Source organism: Jatropha curcas, chromosome 2 (assembly GCF_041381405.1).
Source record: "Jatropha curcas cultivar XTBG-Jc1 chromosome 2, XTBG_Jcur_1.0, whole genome shotgun sequence".
NCBI classification, from domain to species: domain Eukaryota; kingdom Viridiplantae; phylum Streptophyta; class Magnoliopsida; order Malpighiales; family Euphorbiaceae; genus Jatropha; species Jatropha curcas.
The window spans coordinates 3,522,806-3,531,227 of record NC_143152.1 but is presented as its reverse complement, the minus strand read 5'-3'; the positions used below and the strand labels follow the sequence as shown (position 1 = coordinate 3,531,227).

Below are 8,422 nucleotides of genomic sequence, written 5' to 3'. Positions count from 1 at the left end.
TCATTTTTTTTTTCATACTAAAATAAATTTAAATTTATACTAATAAATTTCACAAAATTTCATACAATTCATTTGCTCCACGCGCTCAGCTAAATCTAGTAAGTGAAACTGTGAAAGTATATCATAAACTCATTTATTGCACAAGAAGAAACAAATTAATTTTGGCTTTTGGATTTTAGAATGTTATGCACAACTGCATTAAACTTGAATTTTTTTTTTTTCTAAAAATAACCCAGTGGTCTTTAGTACATTCTACGTCTAACTAGTGCCTTGTAACTCCCTGTTAGAATGATGGAAATGGGTTTAGCCTAGTCACTGGAGCACAAATTAAGGGATTAGCCCTTAGAAGTGTTATACCAGGTCCTTCTTCCATGTCAACACTACTATTCCCTCCATCAACTTTCCATTTAAAGCATTGAATGATGGCAGCAAGTGTTGTTTGTACCAGTTGAAGTGCTAGTGAAGTTCCAGGGCATCCTCTTCTTCCACTTCCAAATGGCAACAGATGGAAATACTGCCCTCTGACATCTACCCAGTTGTTTGCATTTGCCTGTGTATCAAAAAACCTTTCTGGGCAAAATTCAAGTGGGTTTTCCCAGTAGTTTGGCCCCCTTCCAAGAGCCCATACATTGACAAACAGTCGAGTTTTGCAGGAATTTCATATCCATTGACAGTGCAATCTTTACTTGACTCTCTTACAATTAATGGGCCTGGTGGGTGAATCCTTAATGTTTCCTTCACTATAGATTGGAGGTAGGGGAGGTTAGTTTTATCTGATTCTTCCACTAGTCTGCTCTTTCCTACCGCAAAATCTATTTCTTCCTTTGCTTTCTTCATAATGTCTGGGTGATTATTAGCTCTGCTAGTTCCCATTCTATCGTAATGGCGGATGTGTCAGTCCTGTTCTGGAAATTGGGCTTTTTCCACCAAATTAAACACAATTGTGAATTACTGTACTGAGTAACTACGCCAGGTAAATTCTCAGATAAGTGGAGGAGTCACAAACGGTCTCACTTAAAATTCACTTGCCTTGGACTAAATTTGTGTCGTTTGACAGAATTTATCTAGAAGTAATTAATTAGACAATAACCACCAAAAGTATTTTGCCCAACAATAGCTATTAAATAAATAAAGACAAAAGCAATAAATAAGAGAGAAAACCAAAATTTAACAAGGTTCGGCCAATTTTGCCTACGTCCTCGGACACTACCAAATTTATATTTCACTGAAGAATTATACAAATTGAGAGAGGAGAGAAACTTGTCCAACTCACTAGGTATTAGAAGACAAGTTGGGATGAATAAAACTTAAGGAGCTAGGCTCCTTTTATAGCCAAAAAGCACCCCACTCCCTTCCCTTTTTTTTGATGTGGGATTTCCAAGCCACCTAACCTACAATCTCCACCTTGGCGAAAATCCCACCAATGCAAACTTCTGCTCTCTCTTACAAAGTTGTAATGTCTTCAAATGTGCTTGGCAGTGCCAAGCTTCAATTTTTAATAATATTGATCAAGTCCAAACAGTGTTTGAACTTGATAGCTGTCACCACTTTTGTCATCATATCAGCAGGATTCTCAGCAGTTTGAATCTTCTGGAGTTGAACCTGTCCTTCCTCCAAAATTTCTCTAACAAAATGAAATCAAACGTCGATATGCTTCGTCCTTGCATGATAAACTTGGTTCTTTGCCAAGTGAATAGCACTTTGGCTATCGCAATGTACAACAATGTTGTTTTGCCTAATTCCCAATTCATCGTTGAAGCCAAATTTCCTCCTTCACAGCTTCTGTAACTGCCATATACTCTGCCTCTATTGTAGACAAAGCCACTGTTGACTGCAAAGTAGACTTCCAACTAACTGGTGCTTTTGCAACAGTAAACACATAACCAGTAGTTGATCGACGTTTATCCAAATCACCGGCATAATCAGAATCACAATATCCGACTATGCGTTGACCACTATTCTTATCCTGCTCAAAAATCAATCCAACATCCACAGTGTTCAGAAGATACCGCAGAATCCATTTTACAGCTTGCCAATGATCTTTGCCAGGATCATGCATGTATCTGCTCACAACTCCAACTGCCTGTGAAATGTCTGGTCTTGTACACACCATAACATACATCAAGCTCCCTACAGCATTCGCATAGGGAACTCTTGACATGTACTCCCTTTCTACATCATTTTTTGGCGACTGAGTTGCACTGAGTTTGAAATGAGGAGCAAGAGGTATACTAACAGGCTTGATTTTGTCATCCATACCAAAACGCTTTAGTATCTTTCTCAGATATTGCTTCTGATTCAGACAAAGTCTCCCTAATTTCCTATCTCTGGTTATCCCCATGCTGAGAATCCTTTTTGCTTCACCCAGATCTTTCATTTCAAATTCTTGAATCAATTGATTCTTCATATTCTCAATTTCTTCTTTATTCTTTGAGGCTATCAGCATATCATCAACATACAAAAGAAGATAAATGAAAGAGTCATCTTGTAGCTTGTGCAAATACACACAATGATCGTATTTGCTTCTCGTGTACTTCTGCCCTTGCATAAACTTATCAAATCGCTTGCACCACTGCCTCGGAGACTGCTTCAATCCATAAAGCGATTTTTTAAGTTTGCATATCATATTCTCCTTTCCAGCAACTTTGAATCCTTATGGCTAAATCATATAGATTTCCTCTTCCAGATCTCCATGTAAAAATGCAGTTTTTACATCCAATTGAACTAGTTCCAAATCAAACTGTTCTACCAAGGCTAACAAAATCCGAATGGAGGAATGTTTTACAAATGGAGAAAACACTTCATTATAATCAATTCCCTCCATCTGAGCGTAGCCTTTAGCTACCAACCTTGCCTTATAGTGAACATTGTCTCTGTCAGGAAATCCTTCTTTCTTTGCATATATCCATTTGCATCCAATTGCCTTCTTTCCCTTTGGTGGATCAACTAAGTTCCACGTCTGATTCTTATAAAGGGACTTCATTTCATCTTCCATAGCTTTTCTCCACTTTACTTCTTCTGAACTTTTGACAGTTTCATTAAAAGTGGATGGAATGCTATCATCTGCAATTGGAGATGCATAGGCCACCACATCATCAAAACGAGCAGGCTTTCTTATAACTCTTCTTGGCCTATCAAGTGCAATTGACTCAAGTTGTTGTGGAGGTTCTTGGAGTTGAACCTCGTCTTCATCTGACCCTCCTTCTACCTCAGGAGTTTCTGCAGGTTCAGTACCTGCCACTGGGATTGTTCTATCAAACTCCACCTGTTGTGGAGTATCCTCCACCTGTTGTGGAGTACCGTCTGACTGCTCTACTTTCACCTTTTTTAACATGGTAGATTCATCAAAAGTGACATCTTTGCTAAAGATTATTTTCTTTGATTCTGTACACCATAGTCGATAGCCTTTAACACCTGTGCTTATCCCCATGAAAATGGCTTTCTTAGCTCTTGGATCCAGCTTCGATTCCTTAACATGATAGTATGCAGTGGAACCAAATACACGTAAGGAATCATAATCATTAGCAGGTTCTCCACACCATAACTCTATAGGTGTTTTGCCACCAATAGCAGTTGATGGTAATCGATTAATGAGATGGCATGCATATGACAAAGCCTCAACCTAAAATTTCTTGTCTAACCCAGCATTAGACAACATACACCGAACTTTCTCCAGCAACGTTCGGTTCATGCGTTCTGCCACTCCATTCTGTTGCGGTGTATTTCTAACTATGAAGTGTCGAACAATGCCTTCATCTGCGCAGATTTTATCAAAAGCATCATTTTTGTATTCTCCTCCATTGTCTGTTCGGAGACATTTTATGCGTCTGCCAGTCTGAGTTTCCATCAATTTTTTCCATTTGAGGAAAACTCCTAGCACTTCATCTTTTGACTTCAAAGCATACACCCAAACCCTTCGAGAGAAATCATCAACAAAGGTCACATAATAATGTTTGCCACCTAAAGAAGCCGTTGTAGAGGGTCCCCATACATCAGAGCGAACATAGTCCAAAATACCCTTGGTATTATGGATTTCGGTGCCAAATTTCACCTTTGACTGCTTTCCTTTGGTGCAATGCTCACAGAAGTCCAACTTGCAGGTTTTGACATCTTTCAATAATCCCTGATCTGACAATGTTTTCAAGGATTTTTCACCTGCATGTCCCAAACACCTATGCCACAATCTAGTTGTTTCCAACTCTTTGTCATCACTAGAAACAACTGCTGTTGTCGATCCAATAATTGTATTACCCTGATAGTAATACAAATTATTCCTTCTCCGAACTCTTTTCATCACCACAAGTGCACCCGAGATGATTTTCATCATTCCATCTGTTGCAATTATAGTCCTTTTGATTCTAGGACTCCCACTGAAATGAGATTTTGTCAAACTCGGTACATATCGAACATCAGTCAGGATCCTGATTGACCCATCATGATTCTTTAAACGAATTGAACCAATCCCTTCTGTGAAGCAAGGAACATTATTTGCAGTATAGACAACTTCATTTTCAAGTTCTTTAAAGTCAAAAAACCAGTCTCGATGGGGACTCATATGATGACTGCATGTAGAGTCTAGCAGCCATACCTCACCAGAACTTGTCAAATTTGCTGATGAATTGTCTATAGATGCCATGATAACTAATGAGAAGTCTGAGTCTTCATCATCATACCCAACTATGTTTGAATCAATAACAGCTTTGCCTTTGGCTTTCAGCTTTGGACAATCTTTCTTCCAGTGACCTTTCTCACGACAAAAGGCACACTCATCTTTTTCAACTCTGGCTTTTGAATGGGATCTACTTGTCTTTCCCCCTTTCTTTTGGCTTCATGAAAGACCTCTAACCACCAAAGCTTCTACTTCAGTTGCCTTTTCTTTCTTTTCTATCTTTCTCAGTTCATGGCTGTAAAGATCAGCACAAACTTCACTGAAAGTGACATCTTTATTCCCGTGGATTAGAGTCATTGTAAGATGGTCAAATTCATCAGGAAGAGATGCCAGCAACAACAATGCCAAATCTTCATCTCCAAATATCACATCCAAATTAAACAAATCAGCCACCAACTGATTAAACTTTGTGATGTGTTCATTCATAGTGGTACCAAGAACATAATTGAAGCAATACAATTTCTTCTTCATGAAGAGTTTGTTCTGATTGTTTTACTTCAAAAATTTCTCCTCCAATGCCTTCCACAATTTGTTTGCAGAAGTTTCTTTCGAAAAAGCATATTTTTGCTCTCTAGAAAGACACGATCGAATTGTACCACATGTCAAACGATTGATGGTCCTCCATTCACTCTCCTCCATCTCATTTGGTTTCTCTTCTTTAATAGCAACATCTAGACCTTGCTGAAAGAGAGCGTCTAGAAGTTCACTTTGCCACATGACGAAATGACCGGTGCCATCGAAAATCTCCACTGTAAATCTTGCATTTGATACAGTATTTCATACTACGGTTGATGTTGTAGCAAGTGTGGTATTTTTCTTTCCATCTGTCATTTCTGCTTTAAATATTTAATAGCTATAAAATCAAATTTTCAAAATGCGGAACACAACCAATGAACTTTTTTATGTGGCAGATCAGACTATGCTGCAACCACAGTGAATACTTAGTAACCTTGACTCTGATACCAATTGTTGTGGAAATTGAGCTTTTTCCACCAAATTAAACACAATTTGTGAATTACTGTACTGAGTAATTACGCCAGGTAAATTCCCAGATAAGTGGAAGAGTCACAAACGGTCTCACTTAAAATCCACTTGCCTTGGACTAAATTCGTGTCGTTTGACAGAATTTACCTAGAAGTAATTAATTAGGCAATAACCACCAAAAATATTTTGCCCAACAATAGCTATTAAATAAATAAAGACAAAAGCAATAAATAAGAGAGGACACCAAAATTTAACGAGGTTCGGCCAATTTTACCTACGTCCTCGGATACTGCCAAATTTATATTTCACTGAACTTAAGGAGCTAGGCTCCTTTTATAGCCAAAAAGCACCCCACTCCCTTCCCTTTTTTTCGATGTGGGATTTCGAAGCCACCTAACCCACAAGTCCCAGCTAGAAATATATCATGTAAAAATGCTGACATGAGACGTCGAATGATCATAATGTTACTTTAGCTATTATTACAAGGATATGAGTTAAGGAAATGATACATTACCGGGATAAATGACTTGATGTTTTTCTTTAGTCCATTTCATTTCTGAGTTCTCATCTTCTGATATGTTAAGTAAAATATCAAGTAAACCTTTCACTGAATCTCCTTCACCTCTTTCCTTGTTTATCTTCCTTGCCTCTTCATGTTCTGCTATGATCCTCTGCATCATTTTGTCAAGCTTTTCACTAACTTTCTCAACCCTTCTTCTAAATCCCTGCAAATCCACGTTCTTGCAAAACCAAATATAGTCTGACAAATTGAATTTCCCTGCAACCTCAAAAACATCTCGCACCAACTCTCTAACCTCATTGGCTTCATCTTCATTATCTGAACACCTCTCGCTCATAGTTATTCTTGATATTACATTATTGGTTAGCCTTAGAAGCTGTCGTCCAACTTCAAAAGATTCACCTGCATTTGCTTTCGTTAGTATGGTGAGCAAAAACTGTGCTATCTCTTCACGCCTAACTGGGAAGAGCTGGTCTAACATTCGACCTCCGAGAAGTTCTGTCATGCAAATTTTCTTCATGAACTTCCAGTGAGGTCCACAAGGAGTGAAGGCGAAATAAGCTGAGCCATATGTGAGGTAATCCACCGCAGCCACTTTTGGACAATCCAAGAAATAGATTTCGTGTGTTTTGAGGAAATCTTTTGCCATCTCTAGAGAGGAAACAACAATGCAAGGGACAGAACCAAGGGATAGGTGAATTAATGATCCGTAGCGAGTTGAAAGCTTGTGAAGAGCTTGATGAGGTAATGGAGGAAGGAGATGGAGGTGTCCAATGATTGGTAGGGCTGGTGGTTTTGGTGGAAGATGGCCGGTGGTTTGAAATTATTGTAGTATTGCTCTAACTGCAATAACAGATGCTAGCCATATGAGAAAGTGAAACATGTAATCTTGAATATCAGCCATGTTTGATGTTTGAATCTTTGTGATTTAATTGAAGGTTTGTAGGCACTGTTTATATGAGGGGAGCTCTGTTAGTAATAGAGCTGCTTAGAATAAATAGAAAATGGAAAGAATTTGAAATATTAAATCTAAAAATCACTGTTAGCTAAATCAGATTTTTTTTTCCTTTTTTAGAAAAGGACGAATTCAATTATTTTTTCGGGTTTAGATATTAATAAAAGAATTTGACATAGGTATGGATCCTAATTTAGTACTCATGATCAATTTGAATTTAATTATCGGGACATAGCACTAATAAGTTTATTGTAATAAAAAATAATGTCATTCCATAACGTAGTCACGAGGTACCCAAATTGATATATTTGGATTACACAATTTCAACTAATGAAACCCTAAACCAAATGATGTTTTTGTTTTGTCACTCGTCACCAAATGATATATCGGTGCAACCACCATATTGTTGATTAAATATTATATTGCAAGATATGACTACAACATGCACTAGGTATCAAGCTTCCGCAAGCAACACTAATTTGCTTGTAGACTTCTTAAATGCTAAAATTTTTAGTTTGCTAAAAGCATTTTCAATCACAGTGGGAATTACTCTCATTTAATTGTCACATTAATAAAATGAAATTTTGTTTTAAAAATGTGTTATAATGTTTATGTGGATTCTGATTGATGTACCATATAAAATAGAAAATGTGAATGATGATGTGGTTGAATGTCTAATTGTAGACGTTGAATTTTAAAAATCTATCTCCAATGCACTAGTTTTGAATCCTCTTCAATCCTTTTTTTTTTTCTTCTTTTCTTTTTCGAGCCAACAATTCAACATACAATCAATCATTATAGAGTAATAAATGCCCACATTGTGTAATGTGCTTAACTTGACATACCAAATGTTAAAGATCAATATTAGCCCAATTGTTGAAATTCAAAGTTAGGTCAAAGTTAGGACACCAAATTAATTTGATGTCATTGCCTACATCATTTTAGTTAGGTGAAAATTAGGTAGTATTTCTTTAATCTCAATGGTCTAGATTAGTTTGTGTTTATTTTAATGAATGGTGTAGATTGATTCTTGTAATCTATAAATACCCCCCTTGTATTTGAGTTTTATTATCCAAGGATCAAAGCTTAAATAAAAGCGTTTTGAAAGCTTTCTTAAGTGTTCTTCTTCTTTGCAATTTTGTTAGATAGTTCTTAAGAGTGTTTTTCTTCTTCTTGATAAATTAGAGTTTTATTATTCTAATTTATTCAACATTTGGTATCAGAGCCTAGGTTCAAGTTAAATACACGGATAATTTTAAGTAGGCACTGTGGTTGCAGCTTAGACTGATCTTCC

The 8,422-nt window shown here is 37.1% G+C and overlaps 1 pseudogene; it reads right to left on the bottom strand.

Moving 5' to 3' along the window:
* Positions 1-283: 283 nt before the first annotated feature.
* On the bottom strand, positions 284-7,077 carry LOC119369068 (cytochrome P450 93A2-like; annotated as a pseudogene).
* Positions 7,078-8,422: the final 1,345 nt, after the last annotated feature.